The sequence below is a fragment of the Rhinolophus sinicus genome, chromosome X (assembly GCF_036562045.2).
Source record: "Rhinolophus sinicus isolate RSC01 chromosome X, ASM3656204v1, whole genome shotgun sequence".
NCBI classification, from domain to species: Eukaryota; Metazoa; Chordata; class Mammalia; order Chiroptera; family Rhinolophidae; genus Rhinolophus; species Rhinolophus sinicus.
The window spans coordinates 43,133,704-43,148,501 of NC_133768.1; the positions used below are offsets into that span (position 1 = coordinate 43,133,704).

The following is a 14,798-nucleotide window of genomic DNA, read 5'->3' on the forward strand; positions in this document are numbered from 1 at the left end:
AATCAAGGTAATTTTAACCTCATAAAATGAGCTTGAGATATTAACTCCCTCTTGCATTTTTTGGAATCGTTTGAGAAGGATAGGTGTTAGTTCTTCTTTGAATGTTTGGTTCACCTGTGAAGCCATGTGGTCTAGGACTTTTGTTTTTGGGAGTCTTTTGGTTACTAATTCATTTATTTTTAGTAGTAATTGGTCTGTTCAGATTTTCTGCTTATTCTTTTTCTCATTATTTATCTATTTATTTATTTTATATTAGTTTCAGGTGTACAAAACAACATAATGAGAAGCACGGTGCTGTGGGTGCTGCAGTCTGCATGAGCCATGTGCATAAATGAATAAAGAGGGCCTAGGACAGAGTCTTACTGACCAGGTTAGAGGAAGAGAGTCCAGAAAGGGAGATAATTCTGAGGAAAAGATTTTGGAACCACAAGAGAATGGCTTTATTGATCTACGAGATTATGAGAATGTAGATTAAACTTTTCCAAATCCTTTCCCATCTCCAGCTTCTGCAGAGAAAGATGGTGTAGGAGCTGAACCTGATGAAGAGTCAGGAAGAGAAGCACTGGTTCCTGTACCTCCACAGAGAACACTTAAAATGAATACATCCACGCTGGATGCTCAGATATTAATTTCAGAGAGAGGGCTTCCAGCATTAAGGCATGTGTTCGATGAGGCAAAATACAAAGGTAAATGTCATGAGGCTGAAGAATTGAAGATACTAATCAGACATATGGAGCATTGGACACATAGGCTATTCCCTAAACTGCAAATTGAGGATTTTATTGACAGAGCTGAATAACTGGGAAATAAAAAGGAAGTTCAGACCCGTTTAAAATCAATTTGACTTGATCTGCCTATTTTACATGAAGATTTTATTATCAATAATGATGAAGTAGGGGAAAATAATGACCATGGTATAACTGCTACTGAATTAGATTCCTTTCTGACAAATTCCCCTGAAAGTGAGAAGTTTGCTTCTGAGTCAAGTAGAAGTCTAACGGAAGAGCAACATCAAAGAATTGAGAGAAACAAACTGGCCTTGGAAAGAAAGCAGGAAAGCTACTGAGTAATAGTCAGTCCCTAGGAAATGACTTGTTAATGATCACAACCAGGGCACAGACAGTTTAAGTTGTTAATATGGCTGAGGATCAAAAAGAGGAGGAGTCAGATGGATTTGACAAAGACATTCTAGACAATCCACATAATGATGCTGGTGCCATTACTGTAAATGAAGAGCAGGAATTAAAAATAGAGAAAAGACAACTGGACCAATACTTTAAAAATGTGTAGCAGTAACTTTATGCTTCATCCAGAAATGTTACTGTGGTTGGATAGACCTCAACTAAGAGGCAATCTATTAACTTGATAGCCTCCAAATTTGAGACTACTGTGTATTTTGTCTACTTTGAAATCCTTATGTCAGAAAACCTTTACAGATTCTTGTTTAAAATCTGGTATTTATCATTATAGTTGTTTCTTATTAACTTTAGTGAAGTCTGTTCTCTTTAGTATTTATTTTTATATAGATATGACTTCTTAACAATGATTAGTAGTTAATAAACTGCTTCTGCTGCTAGTGTGCCATTAAATGCCTTGTTTTCTCTAAATTGGGTGGTGTTTAAAGATGTAAATATATAATTAATATTAATGTCTATTTAAAAAATAAAAATCTCTGTGATATATAGATGATGTATTACAGATCTGTTCACCTGAGATCTATGTAATTTTACTAAGAATTGTCACCCCAAAAACTTTAATAAAAAAAATGAAGAGGGCCAGCCTGGTGGGTCAGGCGGTTGGAGCTCCATGCTCCTAACTCCGAAGGCTGCCGGTTCAATTCCCACATGGGCCAGTGGGCTCTCAACCACAAGGTTGCCGGTTCAACTCCTCGAGTCCCGCAAGGAATGGTGGGCTGCACCCCCTGCAACTAGCAATGGCAACTGGACCTGGAGCTGAGCTGCGCCCTCCACAACTAAGACTGAAAGGACAACAACTTGACTTGGAAAAAAGTCCTGGAAGTACACACTGTTCCCCAATAAAATCCTGTTCCCCTTCCCCAATAAAATCTTAAAAAAGAAAAAGAAAAATCTCAGTACAAATTGGTAGTTAATACAGTATGTGGGATGCAATCAACAATGTTGTAAAGATCATGTAAGGTGTCAGATGGGCACTGGACTTATCAGGGGGATCACATCATAGACTGTGTAGATGCCTGACCAATGTGCTATACACTTGAAGCTGGAGTAGAACAATATTGAACATCAACTATAATGAAACATATAGGTATATATAGTCACGGGATGTGGAGTGCAACATAGGGAAGATAGTCAATGGTGTAACAGCTATATAAGATGTCAGAGGGGTAGTAGCTTTGTGGGGTGGGTTATAACTTTATGAGGGGTTTAAATGTCTTAACTATTACGTTGTTTTGTACACCTGAAACTAATAAAAACATCTTATATGCTGAAAACAACAACAACAAAAATCCTAATGATTAGACATTTACATCCCTCACAAAGTGATAAACCCCCCAAGTCTACTACCCTTCTGACTGAGAAAGACAAATACCATATGATCTCACTTACATATGAAATCTAAAGAGCAGAATAAATGAGCAAACAAAAGACAAATAGACTCAGAGATACAGCGAAAAATCTGATGGTTGCTAGATGGGAGTGGGGTTGGGGATGAGGGAGAAAGTGAAGGGGTAAGAAAGTACAAATTGGTAGTCATAAAATAGTCACGGGGATGTGAAATACAGATGGGGAATATAATCGATAATGTTGTAAAGATTATGTAGGGTGCCAGATGGGCACAGGACTTATCAGGGTGATCACTTCATAGATTGTGCAGATGCCTGACCACTGCACTGCACACCTGAAGCTGAAGTAGATTTTCTGTTTCTTCTTGATTCAGTCTTGGAGGAATATATGTTTCTAGGTATTTATCCATTTCTTTCAGATTGTCTAACTTGGCATATAACTGTTCATAGTATTTTCTTATAATCTTTTATATTTCTGTGGTGTCAGTTGCCACTTCTGCTGTTTTATTTCTCATTTTATTTATTTGGGTCCTCTCTTTTTTTTAAAATTAGTTTCAGGTGTACAAAACAATGTAATACATAGTTAGACATTTACACCCCTCACAATGTGATACCCCTCCCCCAATGTACTACCCTCTGATATCGTATATAGCTGTTACAATTCCATGGACTCCATTCCTTATGCTGTACTCCACATCCCGTGACTATATATGCATATATACATATATATATTTGACATTCCATATTTTTCAGTTTCAGCTTCAGGTGTACAGCTCAGTGGTCAGACATCTACACAGTCCATGAAGTGGTCTCCCTAATAAGACAAGTGCCCATCTGACCACCTACAAAATCTTTACAACATTATTCATTATATTCCCCAAACTGTATTTCATATCTCTGTGGCTATATTTTGATTACTAATTTGTACTTTCTAATCCCTTTACCTTATCTCCCACCCCCACCTTATCTTTTTTTTCTTGATGAGTCTGGTGAAAGGTTTATCAATTTTGTTTATGTTTTCAAAGAACCAGCTCTTCGTTTTGTTGATATATATATTTTTAAGACTCTATTTCATTTATTTCCGCTCTGATATTTATTATTTCCTTCCCTCTACTTACTTTGGGCTTTGTTTGCTGTTCTTTCTCTAGTTCCTTCAAGTGTAAGGTTACATTGTTTATTTGAGATTTTTCTTGTTTCTTAGTGTAGGGCTGTATTGCTGTGAATCTCCTCTTAGGACTACTTTCGCTATGTGCCATAGATTGTGAGTCATTGTGTCTTCATTTTCAATTGTCTCAAGGTATCTTTTGATTTTTCACCTGATCTCATTGTTAACCCACTCATTGTTTAGTAGCATGGTATTTAGCCTCCATGTGTTTGTTTTTCAGTCTTTTTCTTGTAATGTATTTCTAATTTTATACCATTGTGGTCAGAGAAGATGCTTGATAAGATTTCAATCTTTTTAAGTTTATTGAGACTTGTTTTGTGGCCTAACATGTGATCTACCTTGGAAAATGTTCCGTGTGCACTTGAAAAGAATATATATTTTGCTGCTTTGGGGTAAATGCTCCAAAAATATCAAATAAATCCATCTGATCTAATGTAGTATTTAAAGCTGCTATTTCCTGTGTGGAAGATCTGTCCAGTGGTGCCAATGGGGTATGAAAGTCCCCTACTATGACTGTATTATTGTTCATCTCTCCTTTTATGTAAGTGAATATTTTCTGTATATGTTTAGGTGCTCTTATGTTTGGTGCATAAATGTTTACAAGGGTTATATTCTCTTGCTGGATTGATCCCTTTTTCATTGTGTAATGTCCTTCTCTGTCTCATCATAGCCTTTGTTTTATAGTTTATTTTGTCTGGTATAAATATTGCTACTCCAGCTTTTTCTTTTTTTTACATTTCCATTTGCGTGGAATATATATTTCCTTTTTTTTTTACTTTCAGTCTCTGTGTGTCCTTCTATCTGAAGTGAGTCTCATACACAGCATATGTGAGGGTCTTGTTTTCTTATCAATTCAGCCACCTTATGTCTTTCAATTACAGCATTTAAACCATTTACATTTAAAGTAATTGTTGATAGCTATGAAGTTATTGCCATTTTATTATTCATATTTTTAATCTTTTTTTTCCTTCTTCTTAAAGAAGTCCTTTTAACATTTCTTGTAATACTGATTTGGTAGTGATGAACTCCTTTAGCTTTTTCTTGTCTGAGAAACTCTTTATCTGTCTTTCGATTCTCAATGATAGCTTTGCTAGGTTCAGTAATCTTGGTTGTAGGTCCTTGTTTTTCATCACTTTGAATATTTCACGCCAATCCTTTCTGGTCTGCAAAGTTTCTATTGAGAAATCAGCTGACAGTCTTATGGAAGCTCCGTTGTCGATAACTAGCTGCTTTTCTCTTGTTGCTTTTGAGCTTCACTCTTTGTCTTTAACCTTTGCCATTTTAATTGTGAGGTATCTTGGTGTGGACCTCTTTGGGTTCATCTTGTTTAGGGCCCTCTGAACTTCCTGGGCTTGTATGTCTATCTCCTGGGACAGGATAGGGAAATTTTCTGTCATTATTTCTACAAATAGATTTTTAATTCCTTGTTCATTCTTTTCTTCTCTTGATACCCCTATGATGCAAATGTTGGCATGTTTGATGTTGTCCCAGAGTCCCCTAAAACTGCCCTTATTATTTTGGATTCTTTTTTCTTTTTGCTGTTCTGATTGGGTTTTTTCTCCTGCCTTCTCTTCCAAATCACTGATTCAGTCCTCTGTTTCATGTAATCTATTGTTGATTCCATCTAATGTTTTCTTTATTTCAGTTATTGTATTCTTGATTTCTGGCTGGTTCTTTTGTATGTTTTTTATGTTGTTTTTTATGTTTACTCTCTCTTTGTTGAAATTCTCACTAATTTTTTTGAGCATGCTTCTAACCAGTGTTTTGAACTCTATATCTGGTGGATTGTTTGCCTCCATTTTACTTAGTTGTTTTTCTGGCATTTTGTTCTGTTCTTTCATTTGGGACATGTTTCTTTGTATCCTCATTTTGGCTGCCTCTCTGTGTTTGTTTTTATGTATTAGGTAGATCTGCTATATCCACTAGTCTTTGCAGGGTGACCTTATATAGTAAATGTCCTGTGGGGTCTAGTGGCACTCTCTCCCTGAGCCCCTGTACTGGGGCTCCAGGAACGTCCCTTGTGTCAGTTGTGTGGGCCCTCCTGTTGTAGTTGAGCCTTTATTTCTGTTGGCACATCAGTGGTTTGAATTGTCACTCAGGCCAACTGGTTACGAGGATTGGCCATGACCACAGTATAGGAGGTACTGGGTAGGGGCTGATCCCATAGAGTAGCATTTGCCCCAGCTGGCTCTGGTGCTGCCAATACTCCCCTTTGGTTGTGCCACTTGTGGAGCCAATTGGATGGTGCTCTGTTTTGGCCTGAATGTGGCCACCAGTGTGTTGATTCTGAAGTCTCTTGGGAGGTCTCCTGTGTAGGCCAAATTTAGCTGCTGTCTGTGACCAGCCTGGGGCTACCTGGTAGGAGGTACAAAGTGATCCGTGGTTGGTTGCTGCTTTTGCTGGACCTGCAGTCACATGGGAGAGGCCACCCTGTGAACCGAGGCTGGTCGTCACTACCACTGGAGTTGGGGCAGTTTAGCAAAAGCCACAAGGCACCCCGAGGCCTGCTACTGCCTGCTGGCTTCCCATACATCTCAGCTGCTGAAAGAGCCTTGGGTGTCATGTGAGTTGGGGTCTCAGGGATTCACCAGGGTGGCTTGAGTGGTGTTCAACAGTTTAATGTAGATTCAGATTTAGTGTCCGTGCTGAGCCTGCGACACTCAGCAAAAGGTGCAGGGCACACCAAGGCTAGCTGCCACCTGACTGGGGACCATGCACATCCTAGCGTTGTCCTGAAAGACTGCAGCAAATGTAAATACTGAGTGACCATCACATAAAGAGCCTCCGGCAGTGGGTGAGTTGGGTGGGGTGGAGTCCCAGGGATTCACCAAGGTGGAGTGAGTGAAGTTCACCAGGCCAGTGAAGGTTCAGATTTGGTTGTGTGGGGTAGGGCTCCTCAGAGGAAAGATGGCTTCTGCAGCCTGCTACGAAGTAGGAGGTCTCAATACAAGGACAGTGGTGGCTGTCTAACCCTTGCCTTGAAGCCAATACAATTGAATCTTTATCTGTATGTCTCTAGTACCTTTTGAGCTGCCATTTCTCAGCTAGAGCCCATTGTGAATACCTAGGAGCAAGAGAGTGTTTGCATAGGCCCTCTAAGAGGGTTCCTGGGTTTCCAGCAGCCTTCTATCTAACCAGGAAGGACAGAATCCCCATTGATTTTCTCAGCCAGATATATTGGGGTCTCCTCTTCCCAACACTGATGCTCTGGCCTAGGGATCCTGGTGTGGGGCTTGGACTCCTTGATCCTCAGAGGGGACCTCTGAAGCTGAGATATTCCTCCTGATTCTCAACTGCCACATGTGGGTGTGGGACCAGCCTGTTTTGCATCTCCATTCCTCCTTCCAATCTCAATTTTGCTTCTACTTTATGTCCTTAGTTACAGGACTTCAGTTCAGGTAGTCTTTAGATAGTTTTCCTGGTTGATTGTTTTATAATCTAGTTGTAATTTTAATGTGGTCATGGGAGGAGGCAAGCACAGCATTTTCCTTGTCCATCTTCTTAACCAGAACTCCCCTCTTATTTTCTTATTATATTATATTTATTGTTTTCCATTTATTATGTTTGTTCTACTTTTTAAATGTTTCCTTCTATTGAATTTTTTATTCTGATAATTCTACTTTTAGTTTTCCAGAACTCCTTCTTTCTTTTTTTTTTAAACATGCAGTTTCATGGGCTAAATATCTTTTGTTATCTTGGTGAAGACTTTTATTAGTGTTTTGAAGTTTCTTTCTGCTCTCTGAATTTACTGTTTCCTTTGAATTCTTTTATTTTTCCTGTTTGTTTGTGTTATTCTGCCTATCATTTCAGGAGGCCTTAACATATCAGTGTGACAGAGAGATGCACTGAAAAGCTGACTGAAAGCTCTGTGTTGGTGACTGGGTATTTTCAACAATTAGATTTCTCCAGAAGGTGCTGTGTTGGCAAGACAGCATTTGTAATAATGGAATAATCAAATCTTTGTATCTGGAGGTTCTTTCTTTGAGGTCTTTAATCTCACCAGATAAAACATTTTCTGGACCCCCTGAGGGGTTTAAACCAGTCTCTAGTACACTTGAAACAGGCCAATGGAAGGAGGATGTGGTTGCACTGTTTCAGATATAGAATTAAATTTTTATCCCTGTGTTTGCAGTCCTGTATTTCACTCTAATATCCATTATGTTTGATGTCCTCACATCCAAAGCCTCTGAGCTTCACTTTCTTCAGAGAATAAACCTTAGGAATCTTGTGGAGTAGGGGAATATTAGTAATTAATTTACAATGTTGGGGGCAAATTTGGGTGTTTAACCGCTATGTATGCAGACTTTCAACCAATCTCCTTTGTATAAGTCCTATACTTCACTTCCACCTCCCAAAGTATTCTATGCCTTCAAGTCCCAAATCTTTCCTGGTTCTGTGAGGAGATATTGGCTGTTATTTTGAGGCATTCAGATTGTAGCTTTCTCTTCTCTGCTAAGATAATTATTGCTTATTCATCTTATTTTCATGCTTCCAAAATTTGTTGAAATATCTCATCTACTATTGTGTCTCCTCTCATTCTCTTTACTCCCATTGACTTATATATTTTTCTTCCTCTACTATCATTTAGTAGTGTTTGGGACTGTGTCAAAGGTGCCTGAGGATTTATATTTAACCATATTAAAATCACCTAAATATAATTTAAGTATGAAATTGTGACTAGGATAGACTATGCTGTAGCACCTACCTGGGTCATGGTCACATCAATGAAGAATCATTTTCAAAAGAGTTTAGTTTCCTTATTTGATATCACTGACTCAAGGCTCTTTTTGCAGATGTCACATGTTTCTGTTGACTGTTATTGTTTATTTTAATGTTCAATTTGTTACTATTTGATTATTGGGTGATATCTCTAAATTGGAATATTTGACATCTTAAAAAGTTATGCTGTTACTTCCTTTTAAAAATATAACACTTACAAATAGTAACAAAAATGTCAAACAGCTCAACATGGTATTCAGTAAAAAGTAAGTATCCCTTTCTCCCCAGTAACTCAGCCACTTGGGTCCTCTCCTTAGAAGCAAACACTGCTGCTAATTTCTTTCTTTCTTTCTTTTTTATTTTTTATTAGTTTCAGGTACACAAGACAAAGTAATACTTAGACATTTATCATTTATATCTCTCACACTGTGTGAACCCCGCTCACCCCATCCACTATCGCTCTGACATCGCACAGAGCCATTACATTTCCACTGTCTCTATTCCTAATGCTGTACTCTGCTTCTTGTAACTATATACATACATATATATATATATATATATATATATATATATATATATATATATATATATATATATATATATATATAAAATGATAGTTGGCATTCATTTTTGTTCAGCTTCAGGTGTACAGTGCAGTGATCAGGCATCTACATCTTCCCTGTCCCTAACGAGACAAGTGTCCATCGAATACCCTACAAAATCTTTACGACATTATTGATTACATCCCCCAAATTAATTTTCAAAACCCCGTGGCCATCTTGTGGTTACCGACTGTTTTCTAATCCCCTCACCTTCCCCCTTATCCCCACCCCCCCGCCCATCTAGCAACCCTCAGTTTTTCCTCTATGTCTCCAAAACTGTTTCTGATTAGTTCATTCACTTATTCTTTTCTTTAGATTCCACATATAAGTGAGATCATATGGTATTTGTCTTTCTCTGTCTGACTTATTTCACTTAACATAATGTTCTCTAGGTCCATCCATGTTGTTGCAAATGGTAAGATTTCTTTCTTCTTTATGGCTGCGTAATACTCCATTGTATAAATGTACCACAGTTCCTTTATCCAGGCGTCTACCAATGGGCATTTCGGTTGTTTCCATGTCTTGGTTATTGTGTATAGTGCTGCAATAAACATTGGAGTGCACAAAGATTTTTGAATTAGAGTTTTGGATTTCTCCGGATAGATACCTAGGAGTGGAATTGCTGGATCATAAGGTAGTTCCATTTTCAGATTTTTGAGATACCTCCATACTGTTTTCCATAGTGGCTGCACCAATCTGCAATCCCACCAACAGTGCACAAGGGTTCCCTTTTCTCCACATCCTCGCCAGCACTTGTTGTTTGTTGATTTATTGATGATAGCCATTTTGACTGGGGTGAGGTGGTATCTCATTGTGGTTTTTATTTGCATTTCTCTGATGGTTAGTGAGGTTGAGCATTTCTTCATATGTCTGTTTGCCATCTGTATGTCCTTTTTAGAAAAATGTCTCTTCATGTCCTCTGCCCATTTTTTAATTGGGTTGTTTGTTTTTTTGGAGTTGAGTTGAGTGAGTTTTTTTATAAATTTGTGATATTAACCCCTTATCAGATATATCATTGGCAAATATCTTTTCCCATTCAGTAGGATCCTTTTTGTTTTATTGATGGTTTCCTTTGCTGTGAAAAAACTTTTTAGTTTGATGTAATCCCACATGTTTATTTTTTTTCTTACTTCCCTTGTACGAGGCGGTATATCAGTAAAAATTTTACTCTGGGTAATGTCTGTGAAGTTTCTTCTTATATTTTCTTCTAGGAATTTTATGGTTTCAGATCTTACATTTAAGTCTTTAAGTCATTTTGAAATTATTTTTGTATATGGTTTAAGGAGGTGGTCCAGCTTCATTTTTTTGCCTGTGTCTGTCCAGGTTTCCCAGCACCATTTATTGAATAGACTGTCTTTACCCCACGTATATTCTTGCTTCCATTGTCATAGATTAAATGGCCATATAGACATGGATTTATTTCTGGACTCTCTATTCTGTTCCATTGATCTATGTGTCTGTTTTTATGCCAGTACCATGCTGTTTTGATTACTGTAGCCTTGTAGTATAATTTGATGTCAGGTATCGTTATACTTCCCACTTTGTTCTTATTTCTCAAGACTGCTGAGGCTATCTGGGGTCTTTTATGGTCCCATATAAATTTTAGGATTATATGTTCTATTTCTGTGAAAAATGTGGTTGGTAGTTTGATAGGAATTGAGTTGAATATGTATATTGCCTTAGGCAGTATGGACATTTTAACTATATTAATTCTTCCTATCCATGAACATGGTATGTTTTTCCATCTATTTGTATCTTCTTTCATTTCTTTCTTCAGTGTCTTATAATTTTCTGAGTACAGATCTTTTACTTCTTTTGTTAAATTTATTCCCAGGTATTTTATAGTCTTTGGAGCAATTGTAAATGGGATTGTTTTTTTTAATTTCTCCTTCTGATGTTTTATTATTGGTATATACAAATGCAACTGATTTCTAAATATTAATTTTGTATCCTGCTACTTTACTAAAATCATCTATCAGCTCTAATAATTTCTTGGTGGAGCCTTTAGGGTTCTCTCTATATAGTATCATGTCATCTGCATATAATGACAATTTTACTTCCTCCTTACCGATTTGGATGCCTTTTATTTCTTTTTCTTGTCTGATTGCTATGGCTAGAACTTCCAGCACTATGTTGAATAGAAGTGGAGAAAGTGGGCAACCTTGCCTTGTTCCTGATCTTAAGGGGAATGGTTTTAGCTTTTCCCCATTGAGTATGATGTTAGCTGTGGGTTTATCATATATGGCCTTTATTATGTTGAGATATTCCTCTATTCCCACTTTCTTAAGGGTTTTATCATAAATGGCTGCTGGATTTATCAAATGCTTTTTCTGCATCTATTGATATGATCGTGTGATTTTTATTTTTCATTTTATTAATGTGGTGTATTATATTAATTGATTTGCGGATGTTGAACCACCCTTGCATACCAGGGATGAATCCCACTTGATCATGGTGTATGATCTTTTTAATGTATTGCTGAATTCTGTTTGCTAATATTTTGTTGAGGATTTTTGCATCTATGTTCATTAGAGATATCGGCCTGTAGTTTTCTTTTTTGTGGTGTCTTTGTCTGATTTTGGGATCAGGGTGATAGTGGCTTCGAAAAAGTGTTTGGGAGTCTTCCTCCTTCTGGATTTTTGGAAGAGCTTGAGGAGAATAGGTGATAATTCTTTTTGAACGTTTTGTAAAATTCACCTGTAAAGCCATCTGGTCCAGGGCTTTTGTTTGTTGGGAGATTGTTGATTACTGATTCAATTTCCCTGGTGGTAATCAGTCTATTCAGGTTTTCTGTTTCTTCTTGAGTTAGCCTTGGAAGGTTGTATGCCTCTAGAAAATTGTCCATTTCTTCCAGATTGTCAAATTTGTTGGCATATAGTTGCTCATAGTAATTTCTTAAAATTTTTGTATTTCTGTGTGTCTGTTGTCACTTCTCCTCTTTCATTTCTGATTTTATTAATTTGGGTCCTCTCTCTCTTTTTTTTTTTTAATGAGTCTGGCTAAAGGTTTGTCGATTTTGTTCATCTTCTCTAAGAACCAACTCTTGGATTCATTGATCTTTGGTATTGTTTTTTTGGTTTCTATTTCATTTATTTCTGCTCTGATCTTTATAATCTCCTTCCTTGTACTCCCTTTGGGCTTATTTTGCTGTTCTTTTTCCAGATCCCTTAAGTGTGAAGATAAACTGTGGATTAGTGATTTTTCTTGTTTCTTTAGGTATGCCTGCAATGTTATGAATTTCCCTCTTAGGACTGCTTTCGCAGCATCCCATAGATTTTGGGTCATCGTGATTTCATTTTCGGTTGTCTCAAGATATCTTATGATCTCTTCCTTGATCTCCTGGTTGACCCATTCATTATTTAGTAACATGTTATTCAGCCTCCATGAATTTGTGTGTCTTCCAGTTTTTTTCCTGTAGTTCATTTCTAATTTCATAGCACTGTGGTCAGAGAAAGACAATTGGTAGGATTTCAATTTTCTTAAATTTATCAGGACTTGTTTTGTGGCCTAACATATGGTCTATCTTGGAAAATGTTCCATGTGTGCTTGAGAAGAACGTGTATTCTGCAGCTTTTGTGTGAAATGCTCTGAAAATATCAATTAAATCCAAGTGGTCCAATGTGTCATTTAAGGCTGTTGTTTCCATATTGATTTTCTGTCTGGAAGACCTGTCCCTTGTTGTCAGAGGTGTGTTGAAGTCCCCTACTATGATAGTGTTACTGTTGATCTCTGTCTTTATGTCAGTCAATATCTGTTTTATATATTTAGGTGCTCCTATGTTGGGTGCATAGATGTTTACTAGGGTTATGTCCTCTTGTCGGATCGATCCCTTTATTATTATATAGTGCCCATCTTTGTCTTTTAATATGTTCTTCATTTTAAGGTCTATTTTGTCAGATATAAGTATTGCAACTCCAGCTTTTTTCCTCATTTCCATTTGCATGAAATATCTTACTCCAACCCTTCACTTTTAGCCTGTGTGTGTTTTCTGATCTGAGGTGAGTCTCTTGTATACAGCATATACAAGGGTCTTGCTTTCTTATCCACTCAGCCACCCTATGTCTCTTGATTGGGGCATTTAATCTGTTTACATTTAAAGTGATTATTGATAGGTACATAGTTATTGCCATTTTTAAATTTGTAGTTAGATTGTTTTCATCTTTCTTCTATTTACAGAAGTCCTTTTAGTATTTCTTGCAATGCTGGCTTGGTGGTAATAAATTCCTTTAGCTTATTCTTTTCTGGGAAGCTCTTTATCTCTCCATCAACTTTAAATGATAGCCTTGCTGGATAAAGCAATCTAGGTTGTAGGCCTTTGTTTTCCATCACTTTGAGTATCTCCTGCCACTCCCTCCTGGCCTGCAATGTTTCTGTAGAAAAGTCATTTGATAGTCTTGTAGGAGTTCCCTTGTATGTAACCCTCTGTCTTTCGCTTGGTGCTTTTAGGATTCTCTGTCTTTAACCTTTGCCATTTTAACTATAATGTGTCTTGGTATGGACCTGTTTGGGTTTATCCTGGTTGGAACTCTGCACTTCCTGGGCTTGTATGTCGGTTTCCTTCATCAGGTTAGGGAAGTTTTTCGACATTATTACTTCAAATATGTTCCCAATCCCTTGCTTCCTCTCTTCACCTTCTGGTATTCCTATGATGCGCATGTTGTTGCGCTTGATGTTATCCCAGAGGTCTCTTAAGCCATCTTCATTGTTTTTTATTCTTTTTTCTTTCTGTTGTTCTGTTTGGGTGATCTCTGCTAACTTGTCTTCTAAGTCGCTGATTCGATCCTCTGCTTCATCTAACCTGCTGTTAATTCCTTCAAGTGAGTTCTTTATTTCGGTAATTGTGCTCTTTAGTTCTAACTGATTGTTCGTTATGATTTCTACATCCTTCTTTATGTCATCTCTATGCTCCTTAAACATTCTTATCATCAGTGTTCTGAAGTCTGTCTCTGATAGGTTGGTTACCTCTGTTTCATTTAGTTCCACTTCTGGAGGTTTCTTCTGTTCTTTTATTTGGGACATGTTTCTTTGTTTCCCCATTCTGGCTGACTCTCTGTGTTTGCTTTGATGTATTAGGAAGGTCCCTTAGAGTTCTTATTTCTTGCTGGGTTATCTTATGTAGTATGTGTCCTTTATATCTGACTTGCACTACTTGGTTCTTCTCCTCTGTGTGTGCTCCAAAGGTGACTCTTGTGTTGTGTATATTGTCCTGTTAAAGAAGATCTTTAATTGCTTTTCACTTGTGAGTACGTGGGGTTAACTCCTAGGCTGACTAGTTGTGAGACGTGGCTCTGCCAACCGCAGGGTGTTCTGCTGAGTGAAGGTTGACCACTTAAATGTGGTTTGGCCTCTATGCGCTCTTGTGCCTGTAGAGAATTCCCTCTGGGTGTGTCACTTGTAGGTCAAACCCGGTAGTACTCTGGTTTGGTCTGGAGTTGGCCTCTGGGTATGTTGAATCTTGTGCCTCTTATTCTGGGCCCTTCAAGCAATCCTTGCACAAGTCTCTTACCTGTTCTGCGTGATGAGCATAGAGTCCTTTGATGGGTTATGGATGTCCTGTTTGTGATAAGATCCAGAGGAGAACTCAAAAAGTGCGCCCTGCTGCCACCATTTCTGATTTCCTCAGGTCCTTATTTTTGAGTGAGCTTCATTTCTCGTTGACATTCCGTTGACAACAAGCATTAGGAATGCAGTGACACAGGATCGTGCTCGTTTTATATCTTGTTGTCTGTTCCACCTTCACCTCCTTGGATTCCTATCCTGTATTAGTAGG

General features: G+C 37.7%; 1 pseudogene; it reads left to right on the forward strand.

Annotated features, from left to right (window-relative positions):
* The first annotated feature begins 324 nt into the window (after positions 1 to 324).
* Positions 325 to 1,631, forward strand: LOC109434110 (TIMELESS-interacting protein; annotated as a pseudogene).
* The last annotated feature ends 13,167 nt before the right edge of the window (positions 1,632 to 14,798 follow it).